The sequence below is a fragment of the Chionomys nivalis genome, chromosome 23 (assembly GCF_950005125.1).
Source record: "Chionomys nivalis chromosome 23, mChiNiv1.1, whole genome shotgun sequence".
Taxonomy (NCBI): domain Eukaryota; kingdom Metazoa; phylum Chordata; class Mammalia; order Rodentia; family Cricetidae; genus Chionomys; species Chionomys nivalis.
Window position 1 is genome coordinate 50,088,764 of NC_080108.1, and position 13,357 is coordinate 50,102,120.

A 13,357-nucleotide genomic window follows, 5' to 3' on the forward strand; every position below is an offset into this window, starting at 1 on the left:
CTGAGATTTAGATGCACTGACACATAGAAGATTAATCAACAGAATCTCACACAGACCCAACCACATATTAGAGGAAAAGATGAGTAGAAAAGGCAAGAACTCACGCAACATCACAAAGAACAACACAACACCAGTAAAACCTAAAGACCTTACAACACCAAGACTTGAACAACCAAATATAGATAAAGCAGAAGAAAATGATCTAAAAGTAACTTCAAAAGAATGTTTGAAACTCTTAAAGAAATGAGAAATTCCCTCAAAGAAATGGAGGAAAAGACAAACAAAAAAATCAGCAAATCCCTTAAAGAAAACAAAGAAAAAGCAATCAAACATATGAAAGAAACCACTCAAGACATGAAAACTGAAATAGAGAAAATAAGGAAAACACAAGCCAAGGGAATTATAGAAACAGAAATCATGAGAAAATGAGCAGGAACCACAAATGCAAGCATGAACAGCAGAATACAAAAGATTGAAGACAGACTCTCAAGCGCTAAAGATACAATGGAGAAAATAGACTCATCATTTAAAGAAAATATTAAATCTAACAAAAGCTTAACCCAAAATATCCAGGAAATATGGGACACCATGAAAAGGCCAAATCTAAGAATAGTAGGTATAGAAGAAGGTGAAGAAGTTCAACTAAGAGGCACAGAAAATATATTTAACAAAATCATAGAAGAAGACTTTCCCAACCTAAAGAAAGATATGCCTATGAAGATACAAGAAGTTTACAGAACACCAAATAGACTGGATCCAAAAAAACATTCCCTCGCCACATAATAATCAAAACACTAAACATTCAGAGTAAAGAAAGAATATTAAGAGCTGCAAAGAAGAAAGGCCAAGTAACATATAAAGGTAGACTTATCAGAATTACACCTGCTTTCTCATTGAAGACAATGCAAGACAGAAGGGCTTGGTCAAGCATTAAGAGACCACGGATGCCAGCACAGACTAATATACCCAGCAAAACTTTCAATCACCATAGAAGAACAACACAAGATATTTCATGACAAAACCAGATTTAACCAATAATAGCCACAAACCCAGCCCTACACAAAATACTAGAAGGGAAACTCCAACCCAAGGAAGTGGGCTACATCAATTTATAAAAACAGACAATTGATGGTCTCATAGCAGCAAACCCCAAAGAAGGGAAAAATGCACAAATTAATATTGCCAAAAATGAATACTAAATTAACAGGAGATAGCCATTACTGCTCATTAATATCCCTAAATATAAATGGACTCAACTCACCTATTAAAAGGCTCAGGCTAACAGATTGGGTATGAAAACAGAATCCTTCCTTCTTCTGCATACAAGACACATCTCAACTTCAAAAACAGACATTATCACAGAGTAAAGGGCTGAGAAAAATATTCCAATCAAATGGACCTAAGAAACAAGCTGGTATAGCTATCCTAATAGCTAACAAAATAGACTTCAAGCTAAAATCAATCAAAAGAAACAAAGAAGGACATTCCATATTAGTCACAGGAAAGATTCATCAAGAGGAAATCTCAATACTGAACCTCTATGCCTCAAATACAAGGGCACCCTTATATGTAAAAGAAACACTTCTAAAGGTTAAATCAGACATTAAACCCCACACACTAATAGTGGGAGACTTCAACACTCCCTTCTCACAACTGGACGGGTCAGTTAGACAAAAAATGAACAGAGAAATAAGAAAACTAGCATGTTATGACTCAAATGACTTAACAGACATATTTGAAATATTCCATCCAAACAGAAAAGAATATATTTTCTTCTCAGCATCTCATGGAACCTTCTCAAAAATTAAAAACAGCTCTCCGTGCTTGGCTTAGGTACAGGCGACATGGCAAAATGCACCAAGAGGTCCGGATTGTCAGGAAATGTGGGACCTGCTATGGTGCCTCCCTCCGGAAAATGGCAAAGAAAATTGAAATCAGCCAGCACACCAAGTACACGTGCTCCTTCTGTGGCAAGAACAAGATTAAGAGAAGAGCCATCGGCATCTGGCACTGTGGTTCCTGCATGAAAACAGTGGCTGGTGGGGCCTGGACCTATAACACGACTTCTGCCGTCGTTAAAAGAAATGGACAATTTTTAGATAAATACCACACACCAAAATTAAATCAAGACCAGGCGAACAATTTAAATAGACCTATAAGTCGCAAGGAAATGGAAGCTGTCATCAAAAACCTCCCAACAAAAAAAAAGCCCAGGACCAGATGATAATACTTATACTCCTTAATGTGTTTCACATAATAGAAACAGAAGAGTCACTGCCAAACTCTTTTTATGAAGTTACAGTTACCCTGATACCAAAACCACACAAAGACTCAACCAAGAAAGAGAATTACAGAACAATCTCACTCATGAACATCTATGCAAAAATTCTCAATAAAATACTGGCAAACTGAATCCAAGAACACATCAATAAAATTGTCCATTATGATCAAGTAGACTTCATCCCAGGTTCAACATAATGAAAATTTATCAATGTAATACATTATATAAATAAACCGAAAGAAAAAAACCACATGATCATTTCATTAGGTGCTGGAAAAACATTTGACAATATTTAACACCCCCTTTATGATAAAGGTCTTGGAGAGATTAGGGATACAAGGATCATACCTAAATATAATAAAAGCAATATACAGCAAGCCAATAGCTAACATCAAACTAAATGGAGAGAAACTCAAACGATTCCACTAAAATCAGGAACAAGACAAGGCTGTCTATTCTCTCCATATCTCTTCAATATAGTGCTTGAAGTTCTAGCAATAGCAATAAGGCAACATAAGGAGATCAAGGGGATTCAAATTGGAAAGGAAGAAGCCAAACTTTTGTTATTTGCAGAAGATATGATAGTGTACATAAGTAACCCCCAAAACTCTACCAAAGAACTCCTACAGCTGATAAATATGTTCAGTGATGTGGCAGGATACAAGATCAAGTCAAAAAAATCAGTAGCCCTCCTATACACAAGAGATAAAGAAGCAGAGAGGGAATCAGAGAAACATCACCTTTCACGATAGCCACAAATAGCATAAAGTATCTTGGGGTAACAGTAACCAAGGAAGTGAAAGATATATTTGACAATAACTTTAAGGCTTTGAAGAAAGAAATTGAAGAGGGTACCATAAAAATAGAAGGATCTCCCATGCTCTTGGATAGGAAGGATCAACATAGTAAGAATGGCAATTCTACCAGAGGCAATCTATAGATTCAATGAAATCCCCATCAAAATCCCAACAAAATTCTTCACAGATCTTGAAAGAATAATAATCAACTTTATTTGGAAAAACAAAACACCCAGGATAGCCAAAACAATCCTATACAATTGAGGAACTGCGAGAGGCATTACCGTCAATGACATCAAACTCTATTACAGAACTACAGTAATGAAAACAGCTTGGTATTGGCATAAAATCAGAGATGTTGACCAATGGAATCGAATTGAAGACCTGGATATTAATCCACAAACCTATGAACACCAGATTTTTGATAAAGGAGCTAAAATTATACAGTGGAAGAAAGTAAGCATCTTTAATAAATGGTGCTGCATAACTGGATGTCACCTTATAGAAGAATGAAGATAGATCCATATATATCACCATGCACAAGACTCAAGTCCAAATGGATTAAAGACCTCAATATAACTCTGACCACACTGAACATGATAGAAGAGAAAGTGAGATGTAGCCTAAAATACATGGGCACAGGAGACCACTTCCTAAATATAAACCCAGTAGCACAGACAATATGGGTAACAATGAATAATGGGACCTCCTGAAACTGAGAAAATTCCATAAAGCAAAAGACACAGTCATTAAGACAAAAAGGCATCTGAATGGGAGATCTTCACCAACCCCACATCAGACAATGTTCTGATCTCCAAAATATATAAAGAACTCAAGAAAGTAGACATTAAAATTCTAAATAACCCAATTAAATAGTGATGTACTGAAGTAAACAGAAAATTCTCAACAAAAGAATTTCAAATGGCCAAAAGATACTTAAGGACATGTTCAACTTCCTTAGCTATCAGGGAAATGCAAATCAAAACAACTTTGATATACCATCTCCTGCCAGAATGGCTAAGATAAAAAACACTAATGGTAGCTTATGCTGGAAAGGATGTAGAGCAACAAGGTGAACACTCATCCATTTCTGGTGGGAATGCAAACTTGTGCAACCACTTTGGAAATCAGTGTGGCAGTTTCTCAGAAAATTGGGAGTCAACCTACCTCAGGATCCAGCAATACCACTCTTGGGAATATATCCAAGAAATGCCCTATCATACTACAAAAGCATTTGTTAAAACATGTTCATAGCAGCATTATTTGTAATAGCCAGAACCTGGAAACAACTTAGATGCCCCTCAATGGAAGAATGGATAAAGAAAGTTTGACATATCTACACATTAGATTACTACTCAGCAGTAAAAAACAATAACATCTTGAATTTTGCATGCAAATGGATGGAAATAAAAAATACTATCATGAGTGAGATAACTCAAACCCAAAAATATGAATATGGTATGTACTCACTCATTAGTGAATTCTAGCCATAAACAAAGGACACTGAGCCTATAGTTCGTGATCCTAGAGAAGCTAAGTAATGAGGTTAACCCAAAGAAAAACATAAATACATCCTCCTAGAAATAGGAAGCAGACAAGATCTCCAGGTTGGGAGCATGGGGGTGGGAGTGGGGTGGGGGGAAGGGGAGATGGGGAGAGAGAAGGGAGAAGGGGAGGGTTGGGGAGAGCTTGGAGGAATGGGATGGCTGAGATGGAGTACGGACTGATATGGGAGCAGGGGAAAATATATCTTAATTAAGGGAGCCATTTTGGAGTTGGCAAGAGGCTTAGCTCTAGAGGGGTTCCCAGGTGTCCATGGGGATGTCCCCAGCTAGGACCCTGCAGTGGATGAGAGGATGCCTGAAATGGCCTTGTCTTGTAGTCAGACTGATGATTATCTTGAATATCACCATAGAAACTTCATCCAGAGACAGATGGAGATGGAGACAGAGACCCACATCGGAGCACTAGACTGAGCTCCCAAGGTCCAGTTGAAGAGCAGAAAGAGGGAAAATATAAACAAGGAAATCAGGACTGCGAGGTGTTGGTCCACTCACTAAGACAGTGTTCCTGATCTAATGGGAGCTCACCAAAGCCAGCTGGACTGGGACTGAACAAGCATGGGATCAAACTGGATGCTCTGAATGTGGATGACAATTGGGGCAGATTGAGAAGCCAATGATAATGGCACTGGGATTTGTCTCTACTGAATGTACTGGCTTTTTGAGATCTTAGTCTATTTGGATGCATACCTTCCTAAGCCTGGAGGGAAAACAGAGGGCCTTGGACTTCCTATAGGCAGGGTACCCTGCCCTCTCTTAGGACTGGAGGGGGAAGGAATGACTGGTGGAGCAGGAGGGAAATGGGAGGAGGGGAGGAAGTGGAAATTTTGAATGGTATTATTTATAAAGAAATAAAAAATAAAGAAAAAAAGAAAGAATTTTAAGAAGACACCAGAAAGTTGAAAGATCTCCCATGCTCATTGGTAGGCAGAATTAACATACTAAAATGGCAATCTTACCAAAAGCAATCTACAAATTTAATGCAGTGCCCATCAAAATCCCAGAAAAATTCTTTACAAACCTCAAAATAATGATAATCAACTTCATATGGAAAAGCAAAAAACCAAGGATAGCCAAAACAATCCTGTACAATAAAAGAACTTTTGGAAGCATCACAATCCCTGACTTCAAACTCTACTACAGAGCTACAGTACAGAAAACAGCCTGGTGTTAGCCTAAGAACAGACAGGAGGGCCAATGGAACTGAATTGAAGACATGGATATTAATACACCCACCTTCAAGCACCTGATTTTTGATGAAAAAGCAAAAAATATAAAATGGAAAAAGAAAATATATTTAACAAATGGTGCTGACATAATGGATATCAACATGTAGAATGCAAATAGACCCATATCTATCACCATGCACAAAACTCAAGTTAAATGGATCAAAGACCTCAACATAAAGCCAGACACACTGAACCTTATAGAATAGAAAGTGGGAAGTACACTTGAATGCATTGGCACAGGGAATCACTTCCTAAATATAACTTAAGCAGCACTGACACTGAGAGAAACAATTAATAAATGGGACCTCCTGAAACTGAAAAGCTTCTGTAAAGCAAATGACACGGTCAACAAGAAAAAACGACAGCCCACAGAATGGGAAAAGATCTTCACTAACCCCACATCAGACAGAGATTTGATCTCCAAAATATACAAAGAACTAAAGAAATTGGTCACCAAAAGAAAACATAATTCAATAAAAAATGGAGTACAGACATAAACAGAGAACTCTCAACAGAGGAATCTAAATTGGCTGAAAGATACTTAAGGAAATGCTCAACATCCTTAGTCATCAGAGAAATGCAAATCAAAACAACTCTGAGAATCTATCTAACACCTGTAAGAATGGCCAAGATCAAAAAAACTGATGACAACTTATGCTGGAGAGGTTGCGGAGGAAAAGGGAACACTCCTGCGTTGCTGGTGGGAATGCAAGCTGGTACAGTCCCTTTGGATGTCAATGTGGTAATTTCTCAGAAAACTAGGAAACAACCTTCCTCAAGTCCCAGTAATACCACTTTGGGGTATATATCCTATATCCAAAGGATGCTCAATCATGCAACAAGGACATGTGCTCAACTATGTTCATAGCAGCTTTGTTTTTCATAGCCAGAACTTGGAAACAACCTAAATGCCCCTCGACCAAAGAGTGGATAATGAAAATGTGGTACATTTACACGTTGGAGTACTACACGACAGAAAAAAAAATGACATCTTGAATTTTGCAGGCAAATGGGTGGAGCTAGAAAACATCATTTTGAATAGGTAACCCAGATACAGAAAGACAATTATCGCAGGTACACACCCATAAGTTGATTTTAAAAATAAAGCAGAGAAAACCAGTCTACAAATCACAATCCCAGAGAACTTAGACAATGAGGGCACTAAGAGAGACATACATAGTCTAATGTATATGGAAAGTAGAATAAGACAAGATCTCCTGAGGAAACTGGGAGCATGGGAACAATGGGGAAGGGCTGAACAGGAGGGAAGAGGCAGGGAGGGTAGCATAGAAAAATGTAGAGTTCAATAAAAATTCAAAAAACCCAAAGGCTCCCAGAGAAATGACAACAAGGCCAGGACACTCCAATTGTGTTGGTCTCCACTGAAGGAGATGCCTGGGTGAAAATCAACCCACCACAGTGCTCCATCAAGTTCAAACTGATGATCCCAAAGGCTCAGGCTACAAATGACCAGCTTGCAGCCTTGAAAGATGGGACAGAAAGTGTTTTCTCCTTTTGGTACTTAGACCAACCCCATGCAAACCTGCCTGGAGATCCACAGAAATATAGCACATTTTGGTTTTAAAACAAAAAAGGTCTGCCTCTAGGTTAGCATGAAGGAGTCTGTGGTTAACAAAGTCACCTGAGAATTCTTAATGTAGAAATAACTTCTACTTATCAATGTCAAACAGAAAAGCAAGCAGGCTTTCCCATGCAGTGATGGTAAACAGTAGCTGTCAGCCCTCACCCCCACCCCCACAGTGGTTTCTGAGCAGGACACAAGTTCACATCAGCATTGGACACTCAGAACAAATGGCTGCAGAAAGTGCATGGGAAAAAATCCCATCCCACACAAAGAACTAGTAGTGACTGTTATCACCAGCTTGAAAACCTGCTTCTTCTGAGATCCTCATGAATGTCTGCGTGCTCTTAGAGTAAAATGAAAAGGATCCCCGCACAGGGCAGGCCTAGACCCTGGCACATGATGCAGAGGCAGAGGGTCAGAGTTTGAGCTTAGCCTGCTGACTCAGAGGAAACAGTCTAAGGCAGGCAGGCAGGCAGGCAAAAAAAACACTGAAAAACATCACACTAAAGAGTAGCCCTGTGGTGCTTGCTTGACTGGCTTCTACATCAGTCACATATCGCAAAGTCTAATTAAGGCTTAGAAAAATTTCAAGTGCCATTTCTAGTTTTCAAGGACAGCATTTGTTGCAAAGCACAACAATTGGTTAAAATTAAAAAAAAAAACCTTTCACATACAAGGGAATACATGGAAATACCTTTAAAAAGCCCTCCTTTAGGAGAACATGAGCAAGGAAATCAGGACCACGAGGCGTGCACCCACCCACTGTGACAGTGGAACTGATCTATTGGGAGCTCTCCAAGGCCAGCTGGACTGGGACTGAATAAGCATGGGTTGAAACTGGACTCTCTGAACAAGGCTGACAATGAAGGCTGATGAGAAGCCAAGGACAATGGCACTAGGTTTCGATCCTAATACATGAACTGGCTTTGTGGGAGCGTAGCCTGTTTGGATGCTCACCTTCCTGGACCTAGATAGAAGTGGGAGGACCTTGGTCTTCCTGTAGAGCAGGGAATTTGGACTGCTCTTCAGTATCGAGAGGGAGGGGGAGTGGACTAGGGGGAGGAGAAGTGGAGTGGGGATAGGGGGAGGGGAGGGGGGAGGGGGCAATATGTGGGAGGAGGGGGAGGGAAATGGGAAACGGGGAGCAGTTGGAAATTTTAAGTAAAAAAGAATAAAAAAAAATAAATAAAATTTTGATCCAAAAAAAAAAATTAGGATAAGAACCTGTAAGTACTTTGCCACTGTGTCTAGCAACTACTTGTATATGCCTCCAGGGAAGGTGAAAATGTTGCATTCTTAGTCACTTTAAAGAACCCCAAGGTCGGGGATGGTGGAGCATGCCTGAAAACCAGTACCCAGAGATAAGTGGATCTCTGGGAGTTCAAGTCTAGTCTGGTCTACAAAGTGAGTTCAAGGTCATCTAGAGCTGTTATACAGAGAAACTGTGTCTCGAAAAACCAATAATAAATAAGTAAATAAATAAATTAAAAAAATAAAACTGTTAAAAAATAAAAAAAAAGAAATAAAATAGCCCAGCAGAAAACCAAAAAAAAAAAAAAAAAAGCCCTCCTTTAGAAGAAATTCTTCTTGGCGAGGTCTGTTTGTTTCTTCCCAGATCATCAGGAACCATAAACATGTCCCCCATGAAAGTGTCTGAAGCAGTCTACATACAGCACAGAAAGGCACAGTGCTGACCACCAGGCCCCTTCACTGCTAGGAAAATGGAGGAGTGATGCGGAAGATAATTCCCTTACAGGAACAGCCTAAGACCCACTTCCTCTGACTAGGACCCATGTCCTAACAGCCCAGTTGCTGTGATGTCACCAATGGGTTATCCATGGAGAAGGTCAGCACAAACACACTTCAATCACCTCTCAGTGGTGCCACCAGACAGAGAGTAAGCACATTAGCCCTTAGGAGGCTACTCTACATCCATACCATAACAGGTCACAACTTTGATAATGATGTGTTTATTTATTTCATAGAGTGACCCCAGAACACTGTTCCATTTCACTTTGGTGATAGTCATGGGCTCCAGTAAAGCACACTGTCTCCATTCTTTACGTAAGAGTTTTGAACTGAGTGAGCAGCTGGTATGTGTGTGCTATCTGCATATATACAACTCTGACCATGCACCACCTGCTTAGACAATAATGATGACACTGTCAGTGCTTTTTAGTTATTTTTTAAGTGAATTTTTATGTGTGGATGTTTTGCCTGTGTATTTGCCTGTGCACCATGTGTGTGCTTGATGCCTAAGGAAGTCAGAAGAGGGTATCAGGTCCTCAGGAAGTAGAATTTCTAAGAGTTGTGAGCCACTATGTGGGCTCTAGAGTTTAACCCAGGTTCTCTGGAAGAGCAGCCAGTGCATTTAGCTGCTGAGAGATCTGTCCAACACATATATTGCTTTTTCCAAGTATGGTATAGAACAATGTATGCCATAGCAATTACATGGATATGTATCATGGGCAGAACTCATCAGTGATTCTGTAACATCAGCAATGAACACTAGTGGCTTGTATGCTCACCCACTTGAATTAGCTTCCCCACTTTACTCACTAGGTGAAAATACTTTTCAGAGGAAGAGATGCACACCTGTGATCCCAGCACTTGGGACACAGGAGCAGGAGAATCTCGAGTTCTTTGAGCTCCTTTACATTCATATCTTCAAAAAAGTTCTCAGAACTGCAGCCTCCAATTCAGGACTCCTTCCCTCCCTCTCTTTCTCCCTGCTTTCTGTTTTGTTTTTCAAGACAGGGTTTCTCTGTGTAGACCTGGCTGTCCTGAAACTCACTTCATAGACTGGCTGGCCTCGAACCAATAGAGACACACCTGCCTCTGCCTCAGGAGTGCTGAGATTAAAGGCATGTGCTACCCTGACCAGTTTCCCTTTCTCTATTAAGCACACTGCAGTATATCACTGGTTTCCACCATCCCCACAGAACCAGTGGTCTTACTAAGATCACTATTATTACTACTCAGTATTTCACAGACACCTAGGATAGGACCAAGCATCATAACCCACACTCCCTCTCTCTCGTTTTCCTATTTCTTTCATTTTTCTTTCAAACATCATTGCATATAATCCAGGCTGACCTTGAGTTTATTATAACATGGAAACTGATCTTGAACTCCTAAGTCTCCAGTCTCCACATCCTGTGACTGACTCCATTCCTTGACTTTTGCAAAGTTCTTCTGTCCTGAACTTCCAGGACATTGGCTCTACAGGGTTTATCCCTTTCTATTGTCCCTGTTCAGACTCCTTTGCTCTTCTGTCTTTGAGATCTGTAACACCTAAGCCTCAGGCCATCCAGGGCTTGCTCTTTGAATAGATCTTCTCTGTATGCCCTCTCCACTGGAAATCACAATCTTATGACTTTAAAAAGCAACTGGCCTTAAATGCTACTCGTCCATAGATTCTATATCCAATAGAGACCAACCCTCAACTTCCAGGCATGTGTATGAGAGTTCCTGATCTACAGCCTCGACTTTGATGTTTAATAGACACTTCAGAATGTAAGCCTTCCACTCCAGAGGGAAGCTCTGGATCTCATCCTCAGCAGTTTCTTTTCTCATTTAACCTTTTCCAAACCATGAGTCAGTGCTGATGCAGCCCTGTGCCTCCTCCTTCTTTCCCTCCTCTCCTCACTTTAAAAAAGGAACCAACACCCCAAATACTCATTTATTCTTTGTGTATGTGTGTGTGTGTGTGTGGTGTGCCCACGTACCAACATGTGCATATGAAAGTCAAAGGGACAACTTTCTCACTCCTTCCACCTATATTTGGGTCCCAGGGCTCAAACTCAGGTTTCCAGGCTTGGAAAACAAGCACCTTCGCCCTCTGAACTATCTCCTCAGGCTGACTTTGTACTTTTGTAAATACTTGACAACAGCAATTCATTAAAATTCATGACGACTCTCTCACTGTCACATTATCATTTTATGGAATAGCAAGCTGAGGTATAAAGAGGTGAAAAAACATAGTGAATGGCCCATAAATTATTCCTCATCAGTGCATGAATGAATGACTGTGTGATCTCACTTATGTAATGATTACAACCTAGGGATTCCATAGTTGGGATGTCCCCCAATTGAGCTACAGCCATGTGTACTCAAAGTAGCTGGGATACAGAGGCAAGCTTCCATTCAAGTTGGTCCAAGACACATGAGCATTTGGGGACATTGTTCCTTCTCATATCTTTCCCATTTATGGTTATCTAGAAAAACCTCAGGGTGCCCAGGAAGTTAATTGTTATTATTGTGTATTTGCTGTGCTGAGATAAAATCCAGGGTCTTGGACATGCCAGGCAATGGCTTTACCACTGAGCTCCATCAAGCCCTGCCCAGGAGGTTACTAAATCTGTAGTAGGGCTGTGCCTGGCCCACTTTGTCAGCAGACATACTGATGGTATGTCATCTCTTCCTGAGTACTGGAGACAGGCTAATCAATTGTCTCTTTACCCTAAACAGTAGAGCCTTTCAGTAATGATGTCTTATAGTTGAGGAAACTTTCCAGTGGCCTATTGTATGGGATTGACTCTCTCCTGAATTGAGCAATAGGAAAAGAAACTGTTTGTGGAGACCCAAAGCCATAGGAATGGAGGGGGTCACTTGTACAGACCCAGCTGGCCAACACACTTGCTGTGGAATAATCATTTTGTACACTGTGAAGATGTGTCACTCAGATTGGTTTAATAAAAAGCTGAATGGCCAATATCTAGGTAGGATTTCCAGGCACAGAGGATGCTGGGAAGAAGAAGGATAGAGTAGCGAGGAGCCAATGCCAGGGCCGTATTACAAAGTAGTATAGGCATTACAAAGTAAAGGTAACCAAGTCACATAAAAGAAGTAGATTAAAAGAAATGGGTTATTTAAGTTATAAGGGCTAGTTAGAAACAAACCTAAGCTATCAGCAAAACTTTCATAATTAATAAGGCCCTGTATCATGATCTGGGAGCTGGGTAGTTGCATAGAGTAAGACTCACAACACACACCTGCTGAGCTAGGATGCTGCTAGCCCCCATGTGCATATCCCAAATCTTATCTGTCTGTAGCTGTGTTCTGAGCAAATGGAATTCTCAGAGTGAATGGAGAGCCAGTATTGCTCCTTCTTGGAGCTCTTGAATTCTTTGTCTCCTGAAGCTTGGGGAAGGGATTGTTTTGCAAGGTCTGAGGACAGAGAGGTAGTGGGACTCCTAACTACCAGACACATATCCCGTAGGCAGCACTTCCACTGGTGAGGCCAGACTTCCCCTCTAGCTCCTTCTGTCCCTCTACAGTCTGCCCACTGCAGTCAGTGTGGGATCAGCTGTCACCAGACTGCTCAGTGGACAGCTGTCACTTTATAACTGTCGTACATTCCAGTCTGGAAGGTAACCAGGCACTAAAAGCTGCTTTGCTTCAAGTGGCCAGGGCTCCGGACATCTACACAGAATTAAAGCCTTTTAAATGCAATGTTAGCAAAGTGTGTGATTCTATCAACTGGAAAGGCAGTGGCCCCTCCTTCCTGCTTTCCATTTGTATGTATGTCCTCTTTCCAAGCACCATCAAAGTTGTCAACTCGGTGGCAGAGTTCTTGCCCAGCATGACATCAGCACTGCTGACAGTTTTTCCTTGACAGTTTCACCAGTGACGGGAATGGACCAGAAGGCCTAAGTGCCAGTTACCTCAATAACCCACTGCACTGGAGTTGCTTAAATGAAATAATATCCTTTTCAGAATTGAAAATAAATGGCCACATGAAATTCATATGTGACCTTTCCCAAAACTAAGAGGTAGAAACAACTCAAATGCCTATCAATGAATGAATATGGATAAATAAATTGAGGCATATCCATTCATCTACTAGAATGTTACCTAGCCATATAAAGAAGTGAATTTCTGGTACATGCCACCTTGAAATC